This window comes from Hypanus sabinus, chromosome 23 (genome assembly GCF_030144855.1).
Source record: "Hypanus sabinus isolate sHypSab1 chromosome 23, sHypSab1.hap1, whole genome shotgun sequence".
NCBI lineage: Eukaryota > Metazoa > Chordata > Chondrichthyes > Myliobatiformes > Dasyatidae > Hypanus > Hypanus sabinus.
In genome coordinates this window covers 16,341,313-16,360,807 of record NC_082728.1, presented here as the reverse complement: position 1 = coordinate 16,360,807, position 19,495 = coordinate 16,341,313, and the positions used below count along the sequence as shown (strand labels likewise).

Here is a 19,495-nt window from a genome sequence, read left to right as displayed (position 1 = left end):
GGAGAGCATTCTGACAGGCTGTATCTCTGTCTGGTATGGTGGGGAGGGGGGTGGTGGTGCTACTGCACAGAAACGAAAGAAGCTGCAGAGGGTCATAAATTCAGTCTGCTCCATCTTGGTTACTAGCCTACAAAGTACCCAGGACATCTTTGAAAGGCAACATCTATTATTAAGGACCTTCAACACACAGGGCATGCTCTTTTCTCACTGTTACCATCAGGTAGGAGGTACAGAAGCCTGAAGACACACAATTAGCGATTCAGGAACAGCTTCTTCCCCTCTGCCATCCGGTTCCTAAATGGACATTGAACCTGTGAAAAATATATCACTTTTTTAATATATATTATTTCTGGTTTTTTGTATGATTTTTAATCTATTCTGTATGCGTTTACTTATATTTTATCTCGTGGAATATGCTTATCTGAGACTGAGTGTCTGTGATGCTGCAAATATGGTTTTCATTGCACCAGTGCAAAGATATACTTGTGTATATGACTATAAATTCAGCTTTGAATTTTGACTTTGATTGGATCGACAATGAATGAGTATTCAACCCTAATTCTCAGAATTAGCCCTCTTGTCCCCCATCTTTTCCACCATTTCATCAATACTAATTTATTAACCCCCTCAACCCCATACTCCTGCCTTCACCCTGTGACCCTTGACACACTTACTAAACAAGATCCTATCAACCTCCACAGCCATCTACAGCAATGATTCTCATCGATTCACCACCCTTTGCCTGAAGAAATGTCTCCTTATCTCTGTTCTAAAGGCATGACTTTGTATTCGGAGGTTGTGACCTCTGGTCCTAGACTCTCCGACTATTGGAAACATGCCTCATTCACTTTATCCAGGCTGTTTGATATGTGTTGGTTTCAATGAGATCTTCTAAACTCCAGCATAAAGGAATGTTGGATATTCAATTTCCAATATCAGTTGCTTTCATAACAGAAAGCAAATGAGCAGAATTCGTAGGGTTACTCCAAAGGGATCTGGGTATTGTCCATTTGGTTCCACTGGGATTCTGAACGAGGCACAGTTTTGTTTTAGGTTGCAGCTTGATTTTAACTTAGCTCAGTTTCTCAGAGAAGTGGAATCTGAAGCTGCTCACAAACGGACTGAGTGGTCTCTGGTACTGTGCGTCGTTAGTGTGCACTGCTACAGTTGCAAGTAGGAGTCCATCGACATGCAGGAATGCTGGTTCCTTCTAAAAAACCTCCGTAACACATCTCCAGTGGAATGATTTGCAGAATTAATGTACCTTCTAATTTCCCCCAGGCAGATTCTTTCTGACACAACATCATTTATCTCAATGAGAAGTTCCTTACAGAGCCAACTTCAGCCTCCATCTGATCCCACCACAAGTACACAATACCTCCATTTAAATGTGGATCATACCTTCTGTATAGCACACAATAACTAAAATCCCAAAACAGAAACTCGACAAGTTCCCAATTAGAACCATGGAACTGGGCTGGAACAAATTACTTCTGAGAAAGTAAAGCTAAATTGAGGAGGTAAGTCATGTGGTCCAATTGTGAGATACTCAATACCTCAACTATATTGGCATGGTAAAATAAATTGAAATAGAAAATTAAAATGTTCTGAAGCAGAGGAGAAAGGTTAATTGATGTTCAAAACACTGATCTTGTCTCATCAGTGGTAAGCAGCTATCTGAAGGTTTGGGACAAGGGACAGCATCATTGATAATGATCTTTATCAGCTGAGATGTCTGCTTCAGAATGCACTTAAGCATTACAAAGGCATCAGCACTTACTTAATCATTTGCTGTCTGCAGATGACAGAAGCACAGATGTTCCCAAGGACAGGTTTCACAGCATTCTTTAGTCTGAGCAGCACACTCAAAAATGTTTTGTTTTAGTCATGAAACTGGCTTTTGAGCACTATTTTATTTCATAAAAAGACTTTCCAATGAGCCCCTTTGATGGTTGTGTTATGCTTTTATATATCTGCCTGAAATAATAGACAAGATGGCATGGTTCCAGTGCCTTTAGAACAACCAGAGAAGCTGAAGACATTTAAGCAGACCTGAAAATTTCAATAGCTCAGTAATACTGAGTTCAGGTTCAAAAGTGCACAGTTTATGATCGTGATGGATTCATTAATACTAATTGTGTCAACGAAGTTGTATAAGATATTGCTGAGGCTTAATTTGGAGTATTCTGTGCCATTTTGGTCACCTACCTACAGGAAAGATGTCAATAAGGGTACCAAGAAGATTTACAAGGATGTTGCCAGGACTGGAGGATTTGAGTCACAAAGAAAGATTGAATACGCTAGAACTTTATTCCCTAGAGCATAGAAGATTGAGAGGAGATTTGATAGAAATATACAAAATTATCAATGGTGTATATAGGGTAAATGCAAGCAGGCTTTTTTCACTGAGGTTAAGGGGGACTACAACTAGAGTTTATGGGTTAAGGGTGAAAGGTGAAATGTTTAAAGGGGAACAAGAGGGGAAACTTATTCACTCCGAGGGCTGTGAGCATGTGAAATGAGCTGCCAGCGCAATTTCAATTTTGATGCTCAAGAGAAATTTGGATAGGTACATGGATGGGCAGGCTATGGAGGGCAATATACCATGTGCAGGTCAACGGGACTAGGCATGTTAAATGGTTGGGCATGGAGTGGAAGGGCCTGTTTCTGTGCTTTGGTTTTCTATGGCTCTGAGTTTCACGGTCTCTCTTTCTTGGCAGTTCCTCAGGACTGAGGTACAAGAGACTGCAGGTGCCACAGTAAAACACAATCTGCTCGAGAAACTCAATACGCCAAGGAGCATCTGTTCGGGGAAAAGGAATGGTCGAGGTTTCAGTTTGAATCCCTGCGTGAGGACTAAGGGAATTAATTCAAAGACTGATGTGTGGTAACCTTGGTCCTGGAGTGGAAGTGAAGGACGTTGATCGTAAATTCAAGAGATTGTGCAAATGCTGGAAATCTAGAGTAACATACATGGAGGAACTCAGCAAGTCAGGCCCCATCTTTGGACAGGAATAAACAGACAACGTTTTGGGCTGAGACTTTTCATTAGGCTTCAGCTGATTGTTGACTGCTTATCCCTCTCCTTAGATGCTGCCTGACCTGCTGTGTTCTTCCAGCATTTTGTGTGCAAAGCAAGTTCAACTGTTTCCATTCATCCTTCAGGCAGGCTCCACTCCCACAGGAAGCTCACTGAAGGGGAGGTGAAAATTAGTGTGGTGAACAAGACTGAGGAAAACCACTCCACATTGGGATTTAGTCTTCAATTGACCTGGAAGTATGAACCAGCCCTCCCAAACTACATTGGCATCGAGTTTTGTCCGGGTCTATTCTGGCTCTAGCAGTGCCCTTACTTTAAAATTCTAGTACTTCTGCTTTCCCTCTATCTGTGTTATCTACAATGTTTCTACTTTCCTCAGTTCACCAATTTCCATCTTTAATTATCCTATCATTGGTGACCATGCCTTAACCTCCATCTGCGTTCTGCCCTTCATTTTACTACCTCTTTAAGTAGGATAGTCAGTTCTCAGCACATTGGATAATCCTTAAACCAATTCCCAATTCCAATAAAATCATGTTAATTGATTATCTAATGTCTATAAACACAAGAGATTCTGCAGATGCTTGAACTCCAAAGTAACATTCGTAAATTACTGGAGGAACTCTGCAGGCCAGGCAACATCTATAGAGAGGAACAAACAGTTGTGAGCTGTGACGAAGGATCTCGGCCCGAAATGTTGACTGCTAATTCCACTCCGTAGATGCTGCCTGACTTGCTGCATTCCTCCAGCGTTTTGTGTGTGTTGATCTGAGGTCAAATGTCAAACAAGAGTAAATCTGTAGATGCTGGAGATCGAAGGGTTTTGGTCCAAAACATCGACTGTACTCTTTTCCTAGATGCTGCCTGGCCTGCTGTGTTCCTTCAGCATTTTGTGTGTGTTGCTGAGGTCCATGTCAACTTAGTTTGGTCATGTTACCTTACAATAACTTGTCCTATAAAATATTCTACATACTTTAAGATTACCATTGAACAATACCTGTTCATACTAAAAATTTCAAATGATTTTCTAAGTTACATTCTGTGGATTTAATGGGAAAGTGTTGTGATTCCAGTGGAGAGGTCTGTGGCAGGATGATATTACAAGAGGTTACAGTGGCCCCTGGCTTTGGGGAAAAGAAGCTGGCAAATCTGATTCAACATTGCATCAAATAAAATGATAACTGCTCTTTTTTCCTAAAGATATGCTGACATCACCTTCATAATATTTAATGCTTGCACTGAAGTGAATGTGCCACAGGATGCCAAGGAATGCAAAGAGAAGCTTTATTGATCCGTAAAGGACTTTATGATTTACGTGGTCCATTCCAACTGTTCAAGCTCTAAGGGCAGTAACGGAATGTGAGCACTGGCATGAAGGGGCCCTTATCTTTAACATTCCTTGGTAGAAACAATCTTGTCTGACTCCTGAGATGCTGGCATATTCATTTCAGGTGCACGCAACCTGTTAGTAACGATAACTTGTCACGCTGGGGGAAATAATGCTGAAACATAGTGGGACCAGATGAAAAAACATCTTGATCTCAGAACAGAGCCACGATCGTAAATGAAGTACAGTCCAAGACAAAGCGCTCTGCCAGGTGTCCGATTAGAACGCTTTAAATTGCTTGGGCTTCATGACGTTGATTTCAACAAATCACCTCAGAATCCGGATGGATTCTGTGGAGAGAAAGGGAGAATTATTTGTGCCTTGGCAATAGAGTGGTGGCATTGTGAGAAGACCACGCTGTCTCTCTTTTAGGTTGGATCCTTCTCTTGCTTCTCGGTGTGGAGAGGAGCCAAGATGTTCTAAGTAGGCATCCCATTCCAGTCTGACCTACAAGGATGACAACCCATTAGTTTCTGCCAGACAACCCACACATCTGAGTTGTAAGCAAATGCATGCTGTCAACGAGGAAGAGGTTCACATCATGATTTTCCATAACGTATTGATGTGTCACCTGCACATGGGTTCATGCCAGAGCCGATTGTAATCCTTATCTCAAAATTCTGGCTAGTGACTTGTACGTTTTGTAAGAGTGAGGTTCCACTGCTCAAACGGCTGTAACGTGGAGGCTGCCTGTTCAAATTGCAGTGTAACTGGTTCATGCTGCTGTTTGTACCCCTGGGACACCGCTCTTGACCTCTACACTGAACCAGCAGCTCCTACATTTTCTTTCTCCTTTCAATCTCCTCTTAGATGAAACAAAGCCATTTTCATCAACAAAACTTTGAGGCAGGGAATTTTACACTCTAACCACTCTGGAAGTTTCTAAATTTTAAAAGAAAAGTTAATCCATTTCTTCTTACAATCCATTAGGCATTTAATGCCTTTGAAACATGTATTATCAATAAATCTTTCACTAAATTCCAACATCTTGACTTGTAATTCACAACATTCTGTTTAAAATCCTGTCAGCACTGAACCTCTATACAATCAGCTCTTCACCCATCAATCTAACAAGAGGTCCTTCAAGTACATTTATTGGATAAATACTTATAATATTGCAGAAGGAGGCTATTCAGCAATGCAGGCTTTTGCTGGACCCTGGTAGATCAAGGATCAAGTTGATTTGCCATAAACATTGAAATTTCTTGTGAATTTCCTGTGGTGTGTTGGTTCGGATGCACATGTAACATGCAACGAAAACCAACAACGCTCAACAATTTTAAGGAGTGCAGAATTGCACAAAGTATAAAGTTAGATGTTAAAGTACAGTTATGAAATAAAATCTGCATAAATACATAAATACCAGCATGTACTTACAATGTAAGCAGCTTTATAAAAAAAGTGGCTTACAGTGCTTACAAGCGAAAATCTGCAGATGCTGGAAATCCAAGTGACACACTCAAAATGCTGGTGGAGCTCGGCAGGCCAGGCAGCATCTAGGAAAAGAGTCCAGTCGATGTTTTGGGCCCAAACCCTTCAGCAGGACTGGAGAGAAAAAGCCGAGGAGCAGATTTAAAAGGTGGGGGGAGGGGAGAGAGAAACACTAAGTGACAGGTGAAACCTGAAAGGGGAGGGGATGAAGTAAAGAGCTGGGAATTCAATTGGTGAAAGAACAGAAAGCCCTGGAAGAAGTAAAAGGTAGGAGGAGCACCAGAGGGAGGCGATGGACAGGAAAGGAGATAAGGTGAAAGAGGGAAAAGGGGATGGGAAATGGTGAAGGTGGTGGTGGTGGGGAAATGTCATGGAGTGTATTTTCAGAAGTTTGAGACATCGATGTCCATGCCATTTGGTTGGAGGCTACCCAAACAGAATATAAGGTGTTGTTCCTCCAACCTAAGCGTGGCCTCATCACAACTGTGGAGGAGGTCATAAATGGACTTATCGGAATGGGAGTGGGAAGTGGAATTAAAATGGGTGGCCACTTGGGGATCTCGCTTTTTCTGGTGGATAGTGCGTAGGTGCTTGGCAAAGTGCTCTCCCAATCAACATCAGGTCTCACCAATATACAGGAGGCCACTCATAATAGAACACATAAATGCATGTTTGCTTCGTGTGGGGTTGAGTTTCTCAGCTGAATGACTGAGCTACCATGATGGAATCTGACTGTGTGTGCCGGGTCCAAGTTGGGTTTGCCTCAAGCTCAGGTTAGTTTGAATTGAATGACTGGGGACCATGTTAGAAGAGTCCAAGTTAAAGACTGGCTGAGTTAGGATTCTTGGCAAGGATCCAATGGGAAAAATGGCAAAAGAAGCAGTTAATCCAGGGTTTAGGCTCTATCAGCACGTAGGCCACCAGCAGGCTGGATTTGGGTGGGTCTTCAATTTTGCTGCCAAGCGACATTGAATGAGGAGGCTTTACATGAATGGAAGTCTGTAATGACTTTGATTTGCAGTCATATTCCAAGAAGGGAATATTGATGGTCAAATCAATATTCAACTTAAAACAATTGGATGCTTCTGTCTGTTATACTCTACAACAAAAATTCCCAACCTGACATCCATGGAACCCACAGTTAATGGTAGAAGTTCCTGGCATAAAAAAAAGGTTGGGAAAACCTTGTTCTACAAGATGTTTCCTAATTACAAATCAATTTTCTAATTCTTGACATAATTCTTATAATATTATAATGATGGTGCCTTGAAAGCCAAAAGTCTGTGAACAAGTAATGTTTTCATAAAATCCCCAGGAACTCCCTGATCAGGAGCAAGGTTGAAAAGGAAAGGCAAAGTAATTTGAATCTTATTGCATACTTTAACAAAATGATGCAACATGGCTCTCTGTTTATCCTGTCCTCCTGTTCTCGGACTGATTTTGTGATGAGACACTTCACACTGATCATAATGAAGTATAGCTGAGGTTTGAATGCATTTCAAAGCAACAGCTGTTCATGGCATGTGCCAATATTTTTCTATTTAATTGGCGTGTCTCCTTTTTATATTTAGCTTTCTTTTCCTATTTTGCTTCCTTTTGAGTTCCGTCTGCTGTGCTGGCCAGGAGGGGACAGGATGACCTTTGTACTTCATGCACAACAGTTCAAGGCATTCCGTGAGGTGAACTAAATGTGGGGCATGAGACTGCCAACTTTAATTCCATCCCGAGAGATGGCCCACTCCACGGCTGTGGATTCCGTAATCGATCCGGGGCAGAGTCTAATGCAGGGGTTCCCAACCTTTTTTATGCCGTGGACCAATACCATTAAGCAAGGGATAAATGGACCCCAGGTTGGGAACCCCTGATCTAATAAAACTTATTAGAAGTTATCATACGCAGGCAGGCAGAACTACAATTAAATTTCACGTGTCATGAGTGAGAGCGTTAGACTATCAGCCGACAATGCAACATGTTTCATCTGCACAGCTGAAGCCAGATGTTCCGAGGAACGTCAGAGGAGCAGGAACAGGCAAATATTGATGCCAAGGCACAAGGGAGATCGGGAGGCGATGGATAAAAAATGGTAAGTTCTGAAGTAGGAGAGGTAGAATCTAGAACATAGATCAATACAGCACCGAAACAGGCCCTTTAGTCCTCAATACCTATGTCGAACACAATGCCAAATTAAACTAAATCTTTTCTCCATCGAGAATGGCTTATTTCCACTTCAGTTTTGCCAGTTCTATGGTAGCTAACGAGGTCATTGTGGGGAAACGGCAGATGCTTAACATGAAGAGGTGAACGGCAGCTGATGGAGTTGGAAGTGGGTGACTGGTGAGACAGTTTACCCTTCCCATCATTTACGCAGGTCACTTTCTGCGGCCCAGTGCGTGGCTTTGAAGTTCTTAATACCATTCTGAATGCTGCGGCCCTGTTTTGAATGGTTTACAAATTCCTAGGAGTCAGTGAGGATATAGCATTTCTTCAACAAGGCTCAGAGTTCTTCCATTCCGTATTCATCCGGAGGTCACTTCTCATGACAGCTCAGAAATTTTAATACATAATGCATCCAGATGTGATTCATTAAAAAAAACAAATGAGACAGTTGGATGAGCTGTCTTGCTTGCTAAACAGTCAGATCTTGTAATCTCATTCAAACCTTCACTATTGGCATAAGACATTCTGCAAAAATCTTGAGCAACACACACACAATGCTGGGGGGACTCACTAGGTCAGGCAGCAGCTATGGAGGGGAAGATCAACTGTTTATTCCCCTCCATAGTTGCTACCTGACTTGCTGAGTCCCTCCAGCATTTTGTATGTTCTGCGTTTGACGTTCCCTCCACTCCAGTTTTGCAGGTTCTTAGGTGGCTAATGAGATCCAAGTGAGAACTGCAGACTCTTAGCCTGAGGAAGTGAATTGTGGCTGAAGGAGTTGGAGGTGTCTGATTGACGAGACACCATGCCCCTTCCCACCACTTAGGCAGGGCAACGCTTACATCCCAGTGCATGGCCTTGAGGTTTTCTGTCCCATCCTGAATGCCATTTCCTTGCTTTGAGGCACCATGTCTCAGAGATTCCCAGAAGTTAGTGAGGGTGTTACACTTCATTGATGAGGCTCAGAGCACATCCGTCCTCTACTTACACAGTTGTCACTTCCATGGCAACTCATAACAGTGTCTGTCTCTGGAAACTGGTGTTCAGCATGAGAATAACATGGACTGCTTAGCGTTGCTAACAGAGAATAGACTCATAATGGTCGTTCCGACCTGGGAGAGGACATACGAGTCACTTATCCTTCTAGTGAATTTGAGGATTCCAATATAGTCAGCCAGCATAATCTAAGTACCCATCCTGGGTACTCACACTTTTTCCCTTCTCCATCAGGGAAAGGATTCAAAAGCTTGAAAGCATGTACCAGCAAGCTCAAGGCCTGCTTCTACCCTACTGTTGTAAGACTGTTGAGTGGTTCCCTAGAACGATAAGATGACTTTTGACCGCAAAATTTACCAGGTTATAATCTTGCACCTTATTGACGACCTGCATTGCATTTACACTTTATTCTGTATTTATGTTATCATTTTTCTTTTTACAATCATAATAAACTGTATAATGTATTGATCTGCATGAACAGTACACAAGACAAACTTTTCACTGCGGCTCGGTATATGTGACAATAATAAAATAATTGCAATTCCATTCTAATCTCAAGGTCTATCATGTTGCTTTATAAACCTGTCCGTGCAGATAGGCTTAATGGCAAAGTAGTTGGGCTTTTACAACACCTTAATAACTTCATTACTAATTATTGAAGATATAGACTAACCATGTAATGTCAGGTAAATTATTTCAGTAACAGAGATTAAATTTCTCACCTATTGTGGAGAAATTCCAGAAGCTCAGCCAAAACTATTAGATTAACAGCCCAGGGTCCTATCGTATCTGTGCTTGGAAACTGCCCAAAGTCTTAGTCAAAGCAAATGGGTTTTGAGTTCATTAAACAAAAACAGCAAAGTGGACAAACGTAGAAAGTTCTCCAGTAGAGCTGGTAACAAGAAAAGATAAAGATCAGCTTTATATGTCACAGGTATATCGAATGATACAGAGAAACATTGCATTTGCGTCACAGCCTGAGGATGTTCTGGGGACAGCCCAAGGTCACGGGGAGAATGTACAAACTCCTTACGGACAACGGCGGGATTGGACCGCAATCGCCAGTCATTGGCATGGTAAAGTGCTGCACTATTTGCTATGCTACCGTACCACTGGGATATGTGGGGGTTTATAATGCAGAGCAAGCAATGTCGATTTCTCGGAGGTCAATGAAAAAGCCTGTTATGAACTTTGATCGCAAGAATACAATAGGCTTACTTAGTTCTAAATTTGCACCAAACTAATTTTCTCTATTCACATTACAGCAAGGAATTCAAATGTTTCAAACCACAGGACTTACAATTAAAGCTTGGGGATTAAAGTTCAAAGATGTATGGGGCAAATATTTTACTCAGGGAGTGGTGGGTGCCTGGAATGTGCTCAGGGGTAGTGGTGGAGACAGATAAGAGAAAGCGGCTCTAAGAACTTTTAGATAGCCACATGGATATGTAGAGAATGGAGGGATATGGACCATCTGCAGCAAGAAGGGTCTATTTTAATTAGACATCATCCATTTAATTAGTGCAGCAGAGCATCGTGGGCCAAAAAAAAACCTGTATCTATGCTGTACTGTTCTACGTTCAATGTTCAAACTGTGCTCCTTCCACCAATCATCTTCTGCTTGATTTGGTTCCCTAGAAATGACTGGTTCCCTTCCCAAGAAGACCAATCACAACTAAGAATCAGGGAGATTGGAATCATTCATTGATAAAATCTTGTTTGACTTAACATGTTTGACTTTCCACAGATTGGGATTAATGATTGTTTATCCCTTTCCCTGCTGAATCTGACAGTCACGCTGCCAGATAACATTTGAATTTTCACTAAACCTACTGCTCCTGGATTCTAGCTGTTGTAGCTGTATGATAATTGACTGTAAGACATCAGTGCATTCGGCCCGTTGTATCATGGCTAATCTATTTTCCCTTTCAACCCCATATTTATTATTACAGTATTATTATTTATTTTTCCGTTTTTATTTGTACAGTTTGATGTCATTTCAAAATTCAAAGTTCAAAGTAAATTTATTATTCATGCATATATGTCACTATAACAACCCTGAGATTCATATTCTTGCAGAGATACTCAAAACATGCATAATAGAATAATAATTATAATAGAATCAATGAAAGACTGCACCAACTTGGGCTTTGAACCAGTGCGTAAAATACAACAAGCTGCACAAATACAAAAAATAATAAATAAGCAATAAATATTGAGAGCATGAGATGAGGAATCCTTGAATGCGAGTCCATGGGATATGGGAACTATGTGCTGAATGGTGGAGAGGGCTTTACCCATGATAGTCTGGGCTGTATCTATCACTCTTCGTTGGATTTTCCATTCAAGGGTATTGGTGTTCCCATACCAGGCTGTGATGCAGCCAATCAATATATTCTCCACCGCACATCTACAGAAGTATGTCAAAGTTATAGATGTCATGCCAAATCTTCGCAAATTGCTAAGGAAGTAGAAGCATTGCTGTTGTTTCTTTGTAATTGCACTTAGGTGCTAGGCCCAAGGCAAGTCCTCTGAACTGATAATACTGGGGAATTTAAAGATGCTGACCCTTTCCAACTCTGATCCCCCCATGAGAAATGCCCTCTAAGGCCAGATTTAAATAAATGGATGTAAAATTTAAATACATTCTAAACTCAAATAAAAATTCTAAATGTACGGTAGGCTTGCTTGGCAGAACGGGTGAACAAGCATAGTGGCTCATCTGATCAGGAGTTACAAATATGAAGGGTTGTGTCCTGCTTAAGAGGCCTGTGGAGGAGGCAAAGAGAAAACAAATGTGTCCGGAGTGAGTCCAGAAGCAGGATTGGAGCTTTAAGATTAGGCACCCTGAGCAACCACCAGGAGGTGAACAAACTAGAGAAGAACTAGAACAAAGAGGTGCAAGGGTACATAGAACATAAAACATAGCACAGGAAAAGCCCCTTCAGCCCACAATGTTGTGTCAAGCTAATTAAATTAGTAGCCAAATGCCCGACTAAACTGACCTCTTCTGCTGACGCAAACTCCGTGCCCTTCCATTTCCCATGGAGCCACGCGTCTATCCAAGAGCCTCTTCAGTACTTTCATTCTTTTTGCCTTGCCACCTCCCCAGGCAGCGCACTTGATGCACCTACCACACTTTGTGTAAAAAATCTTGCCCGCACATCTCCTTTGAACATATCCTCTCTCTCCTTAAGTGCATACATTTTAACCCTGGAATAAAGGTACCAGCTATCTACTCAATCTATACCTCTCACAACTTTACAAACATTTGTCAGCTCTTCCCTCAATCCCCACTGCTCCAGAGAAAATAACCCAAGTTTGTCCAACCTCTCATTATAGCACATGCTCTCTAAACTAGGCAGCATCCTGGAAAACCCCTTCTGCACCATCTTCAAAGCCTCCACATTCTTTCTATAATGGAGGAAACCAGAAATTAATGCAATGCTCCTGATATAGGCTAACCAAAGCTTAATAAAGCTGCAACATAACTTCCCGGCTTGAGTTTAATACCTTAACAAATAAAGATAAATATGCCATGTGTCATTTTTAAAACCCTTACAACCTGTGTGGCTACTTTCAGGGTGCTATGGAATTCGACCCCAATATTCCTCTGCATGTCAACACTGTTAAAGGTCTTGTCATTAATTGTGTACTGTCTTTTTTACATTTGATCTCCCAAAAAGAAACACCTCGCATTTTGCCAGTCAAACTCCATCTGCTATTTCTCCAAATGACTAGTTACCTGTGGACTCTATGCATCTTAACCTTCTGACTGAGTGTTTCATGAGGGACATTATCAAATATTTTAAGAAAATCCATGTACAGCGCTATCTTAATCAAGCACCTTTGTTACCGCCTTGAAAAACTCAATCAAGTTCATGAAGTACGACTTGTTCTAAATACTCATAAATCCTAGACCTAAAAACCCTTGCCAGCAACTTCCTTATGAAAGACTCAACAGTCCATAGTTTCCAGGATTATCCCTACTTCCCTTCTTAATTAAGAATTTTAAAAGGATGTTTAACTTAAATCGCCAGATTTGTGGCAATGGAACACGGGAGCGTACGTTGTACCAAAGCTTCTACACAAGTAGCAGGTGGAAATGGACAGTGAAGAAATGAAATTAAAACATGTGTCGGTCACAGTCCCACATTCCTGCTGCTGTCTGCAAGGAGTTTGTGCATTCTCCCTTTTATCCGCGTAGGTTTCCTTCAGGTGCTTGTGTTTCCGCCCACAGTCCAAAGACATACCAGTTGAATAGTTTTTGTCCCATGATTAGCCTAGGATTAAATCGGGGTGGCTGGGCAGGGCGGCCCAAAAGGCCTATTCCATGCTGTACCTCAATAAATAAACATTGCACATGGAAGCCACAGAAGCTAAGAATCTATCCATGCAGTAATTAACACAACTGGGTTTAAGTTATCATCGTGCTGCTACGCAAGCAATTTCTACGTCCTTGGCTTTTGATTAATGAGGTTCCATTCAGCCATTCTTTGGAATTCCCCATTAGGAAACATCTGTGACTGATGGTTTACTTGCAACTTGTACTTAAGTCACAAGTCATTGTAGGAATTGGTGTCAGTGGATCTCAGAAAAAGCAAATCATAAGGATTAAACTGGGAGATCACGAAGAAGAAGGAACATACACAAAATGGTGGAGGAACTCTGCAAATCAGACAGCACCTAAGGAGGGAAATAGACAGTTGATGTTTGGGACAAGACCCTCCCCCCTTCTTGATGAAAGGTCTCCACTTGAAACATCAGCTGTCCATTTCCCTCCTTCGATGCTGCCTGACCTGATTTACAGCATCTGCAGGATCTCTTGTGATCATGAGGAAGGAGTAGGTTGTTATCAGGACTGCAATGTACAGAAAGAGAAAGGACCCCTGCAAGACTGTTTTACACATATTGTTCAAAGAGGCTGAACAAAAAACCCTTTCGCCATTTTCTCGACCAATAGCCATCCATATCATTCAAGACACCTGAGGTTGGTGACTTTTCCACCAAAGTACTTTTTTGTGTCTACAAGAATAGTTCAGTTTTCAGTTTTGTTTATGTTGATTTACAGATTCAAACATGCTGATGCTTCTCATCATGCAGTGACAAAATAACAAGGAAGATGTTATGCAATTAAAAACATTACCTCCTTTTGCATAGTTTATTCTGTGAAATGAATCAAATAATCAAAATGAATCAAAATCAGATTTATTATCACTGACATATGTCATAAAACCTGTTGTCTTGTGGCAGCAGTAGAGTGCAAGACATAAAATTACTGTAATTTACAATAAACAAATAAATAGAGAAATAGACAGAGGGAGATAGACATACATACACACACACACACACACACACATATATATATAGAGAGAGAGAGAGAGAGATTGAGAGATATAGATAGAAAGAAAGATAGATAGATGGATAGGGAGAGATACATGGATAGATAAAGCAAAGAGTTATAGTGAGGTAGTGTTCACTGGTTCATAGACCATTTATAACTCTGACAGTGGAGGGGTAGAAGCTGTTCCCAAAACATTGATTGTGAATTTTCAGGCTCCTGTACTTCTTTCCTAATAGTAATAACGAGAAGAGGGCATGTCTGGATGGTGAGGGCCACCTTCTCAAGGTACTTCATATTTAAAGCCATGCCCAGCCTTTGGGATGTGGTGGAAGTGGAATAAGGGGCCTGCAGGATGAATGGATAGTGCCATACACTGGTGCAGAGACTGTGCTGTTGCTGCTGTCTAAGCTTCTTGTGTTAACTCCCTCCCAGACAATGAGATCTTTTCAAAGTTCAGAAGGTAACTCTGGATATTATAGATGGTTTGGACCCAACCTGAGTGTATCAGAACAGCATTGGGAGAGCTCTATGACAAATCAATGTTTGTTTCACCACAATATTTGGGTGTACTGGTGGGGGGAGGGGAAGTGATATATAAAGAGTGGTTCACCCTGCTATGAGGAGAAAGAGAACTGATTATAAAACCAACAAACAAGAACAAGACTAAAACTGAGAGACAAGTCAAACACAGTTGATTAAAAACTTGAGAAGTCTATTTACTACAGCTTTTTATTCTTTTTTTACCATACCAGAAGATACAACCCTCTTCCACAGCATAGAACAAACCAAATAGAGATTCCACCAGATTACAAAGGCCCAACTTCTTTACAGCCCATAGATATGAATAAACGATGAACAGACTGGCAGTATAACTTGCTACAGGCATTTTCTGCTGTGTGGGAACTTGACTCACGGACTTTTGACCTGCAAACTGTCCAGGGTACGAATATCTCATTGGAACATAGCCCGATTGTTACCTGGGGTGGACCTGCACTACAGCAAGGCACAGGTCTTTAACACCAGAGCATGAGTGGGCTCTGAGAATAGAGCAGTGTATGGAGACTAATACCAGAGCAACACACAGTACCCCAAACCAGAGCACAATAAGCATGGTACGGAGCACAATACAGGTCCTTACACAAGTGCAAGACAGGAGCAGTGCACCAGGGAAAAGTAAGACCCCAACAGACAGTTCAGGCCCCTAAACCAGAGCATAATACAAACTCCCAAACCAACAGGAACAGTAAATTGGTTTAGGACAGGGGTCAAAACCTAGAGTCCACAAACCCTTTGGTTAATGGTAGGGGTCCATGGCATAAAAATGGTTGGGAAATACTGGTTTAGAGTCATAGAGGGGTAGAAGACTACAGCATAGAAACAGGACCTTCTGACCATCTAGTCTGTGCCAAACTGCCTAGTCCCATCGAGCTGCACTTGGACGATAGTGCTCCATACGCCTTCATCCATGTACTTATATTGACTTCTCATAAATGTCAAAATCAAACCCTCATCTACCATATCCTCTGGCAGCTCGTTGCACACTGGTACCACCCTCTGAGTGAAGACGTTTCCCCCTCTTGTTCCCCTTAAACATTTCCCTTTTAACCATTACCCTATGACTTCTGGTTCTAGTCTCACCCAACTTCAGTGGAAAAAGCCTGCTTGCATTTACCCTACCTCTACCCTTCATAATTTTTTATTCCCCTATCAAATCTCCTATCATTCTCCGATGATACAGAGAAGATCAACTTAACATACTCTACTTCTCCCTATAATTCAGGTCCTCAAGACCCAGCAACATCATTGTAATTTTTCTCTGCAATATGCCAATTTTATTGATATCTTTCCTTTGTGTAGGTGACCAGAACTGCCCACAGTAATCTAAATTAGGCTTCACCAATGTCTTACACAACTTCAACGTAACATCTGACCTCTTGCACTCAATACATTAAATTATATACTTAGTTTTGTCTTGGATAAAACTTCATGTAATTTTTGCAAATTGGAAAATGTGACTGAGAGAAATATTTAATTTCTGGAACAAAATATTAATGAGAAACATTGCTGTTCAAGCACTTAGGTGAGAGCAATCAGCTTGGCAAAATGTGCAGGAGATGACTGATAGTAAGACATGACTGCAGTCATTCAGTCTTCCTCAGGGAAGCTCAGTGGCTTAGTAGTTAGCACAATGCTTACAGTATCAGTGACCCAGGTTCAATTCTTGCTGCTGTCTGTAAGGAGTTTGTACATTCACACCATCACCGTGTGGGTGTCCTCTGACTGTTCAGAATTTCCCCCACAGTCCGAAGATGTACTGGTTAGTAGGTTACTTGGTCATTGTAAATCGTCTCGTGGTGTAGTTAAGGTTAAACTGGGGGCTGCTGGGTGGCACAGCTTGAAGAAACATAAGGACCTATTCTGAGCTGTAGCTCAATAAATAATTAAAACTACCCTAAGTTATCGTTCAAGCCCAACCTGAAAGATAAATCAGCCCCCACTGTGTGAGTGAGAATTCTCTATGACATCCACTGGATTGGAGTATCTGAATGTGCTACAAATCATAAACCGCAGCTTGTGTTAAGCAAAGGACTAAGTGTTTGTCTTCAATTAGAGGAGATAATAATATAAATACCATAAGTAGCTGAAAATTAAAATGCGATCTGATTTCCCAGGGGCTTACAGCTCTGATGTAAATCTACCAGTTCTCAGATTCATCCTTTGAGAGCAGTGCTCTCAGATTTACTACAACACAGTTCAAGTGCAGTCAATATTTATATAACAACAAATCTATGAACAAAGAATAATGGGGCAGGACGTTATCACATGGTGCCGTGTTTTTTAAACACTAAGTGGTGGCTTTGGAACAGAAAATAATTGCTAGATAATAATGACACTGATATGCAGATACAGTTTAGCAGGGTGATTATATCGTGATCTTCCAAGATAGCTGCCTATCACCTTGCAATGGCTTCCCTCCTCCTTCCCTTTCTCCTATGGTTAACTCTCCTCTCGTATCAGATTCCTTCCTCTCCAGCTCTTTACCTTTCCCTCCCACCCGGCCTCACCTATCGCCTTCCAGCTTTCCTCCTTCCCTTCCTCCCACCCTTTTATTCTGGTGTCTGCCCACTTCCTTTCTAGTCCTGAAAAAGGGTCACAGACAGAAACATCGCCAGTTTATTCATCTCCATAGATGCTGCCTGACCTGCTGAGTTACTGCAGCATTTTGTGTGTGTGTGTTGCTCTGGATCTCCAGCTTCTGCAGAGTCACTTGTGTTTATGATTTGCTCCTCCAAATACACGATGCTTTTATGAAGGCTATGACATCAGTCCGTTAATAGCTCATAATCCATCCTCTGCTGTGCTACCACCTTCTGTAGAAAATGGCACAGGTCACTCGTCCAGGTATAGACCTTGATCAGGTGTAGGTCGATTCCAAGATTAGTTAAAGCGCTTGTCCCTCTCTCACTGATTGTCAGGATGTCTGCAGCGCTGTTAGACTTGGAACCCACTGAGAGCCCCAGTGCCTCAGCCTCATGAGTACAGTCCACGTTCTGCAGAGGCATCCTTGTTCTGGGTGCTAACCTTCATGGGCTGCCCACTCCTAAGACCCATCTGTTGGTCTGAAGTGAAACCGCCTCAACTTGTTCCATTATTTGACATAGCGGTCTCCATTGAGCTTAGCTATGCCAGGAGCTCCAGCCATGTCTGACGATTTGCACTTAATGCCTGTGTTTCCTGGGGACTCTGCAATAAACTGTAATTGTGGCAAAAGCCCGGTGATCTGTGCTACTTCCATGCATAGTGCATTTAGCTCATACAGATTGATGCACCATCAATAACTCTCTCTGTGACGTGAAGGCGAGATATCGGTTTTTATTGACTGGAAGAAGGAACAAGCAGTGGTTGACCACCATACTACATCCTGGAGACTGAGAGGCCGAGCTCAGGCCTCAATCGCCTTTATACAGGGGTCTGTGGGAGGAGCCACAGGAGCAGTCAGCAGGGGGCGTGTCCAGACAGGTATATGTAGTTCACCACACAGATAAAACTTCAGCCATCATGTTACTGTGATAGAATTGCATGAGAGGGCAAATAACTTCCTCTTGCTTCGATTACTTCTTCTATTTCAAACAGCTCATCATGCCACCACATTGAACTGACCCCTATGCCCCAGTGTCGGTTTCAAGCATAGAAAGTTTCCAGGCATACACCTTTCCTGAAGTATTTTACCGAATACCAGGACTTAAATGACCTCTCTCCACACCTTCAGAAACTGGATTTGGAGAACAGCGCCTTTACTCAACTCCGCATGTCCCTTTGCAGGCAATGAGGATGTGCAAGAAATGCAGCAGCCAAATTGGTGCACAGCAGAACTGCCTGGCTTCATGGTTTGAGGTATGTTGACTGATAGATATGTATTGGCCAGGACACTGGGGATAACTCACTCGACGACCTAGGAGATCAGGAAGGGCAGAGTTTGTTTATGTGCTTGGCTTGGCTAAGTTAAGAACAAAGTGCTTTTGGGTATTAAGGACATGCAGACAGGCACCACCTACATCGGGTTGTAAGATACTGCAACAGAACTGAGAGTACTTTAGTGGTTAAACGTACGTGTGTGCTATTGTGCAATGCCTACACATGCAATAGTGTTTGCATTTTGCTATGTGTAAGTGCGCGTGGGCACATGTGTGCCCACACTGTTGCTCATGTTCAGTTCCACAGCTAGAGGACTCTCCATTGTCTGTGGAGAGTTCTTTTATTTTCCAAAGCCTGTGGCAATGTTGTAAGTTTCAGCAGCAGCGATGGGAGAAGGGAGTGCCTGATCCAGCTGCTCTTGTTTCAGCTAATCGAGACAAAATAACGCCAGTGTTGCTAAGGTGAAGCAGCACAAAGGTAAAAGACTGAGATAAGTGGGAGACAGATCTGTATGCAAAGTTTGGAGCTTTCATCAACAACATTGTTTTCTGACTTTCAACCTCTTTTGTGAAGCAAGTTATAAACAGCTTTCCTGTATCCCACAGTCAAAAGAAATGGACTCATTGGTAAGCATCTGTCCCAAAGCGTTCTGTTTTCCACCATTGGTGTTGTATTGGCAGGCTTTCTAAATTAAACCACAATGCCGAATGTCAAAGGCCAATTG

The 19,495-nt window shown here is 42.0% G+C and overlaps 2 protein-coding genes across 4 annotated transcripts in view; both read right to left on the bottom strand.

Moving 5' to 3' along the window:
* Positions 1-19,495, bottom strand: part of LOC132380003 (inward rectifier potassium channel 16-like) — a 181,932-nt gene that overhangs the window by 12,742 nt on the left and 149,695 nt on the right. The window contains exon 2 of one of the 2 annotated variants that reach the window (XM_059948450.1): positions 215-311. The exons of the other annotated variant lie outside the window; for it this stretch is intronic. The gene's annotated coding sequence lies outside the window, so the exon portion shown is untranslated. The remainder of the gene's footprint in view (positions 1-214; positions 312-19,495) is intronic. 2 annotated transcript variants of the gene reach the window in all.
* LOC132380002 (inward rectifier potassium channel 2) overlaps positions 1-19,495 on the bottom strand; it is a 285,153-nt gene that overhangs the window by 115,974 nt on the left and 149,684 nt on the right. The gene's annotated exons all lie outside the window — the stretch shown is intronic.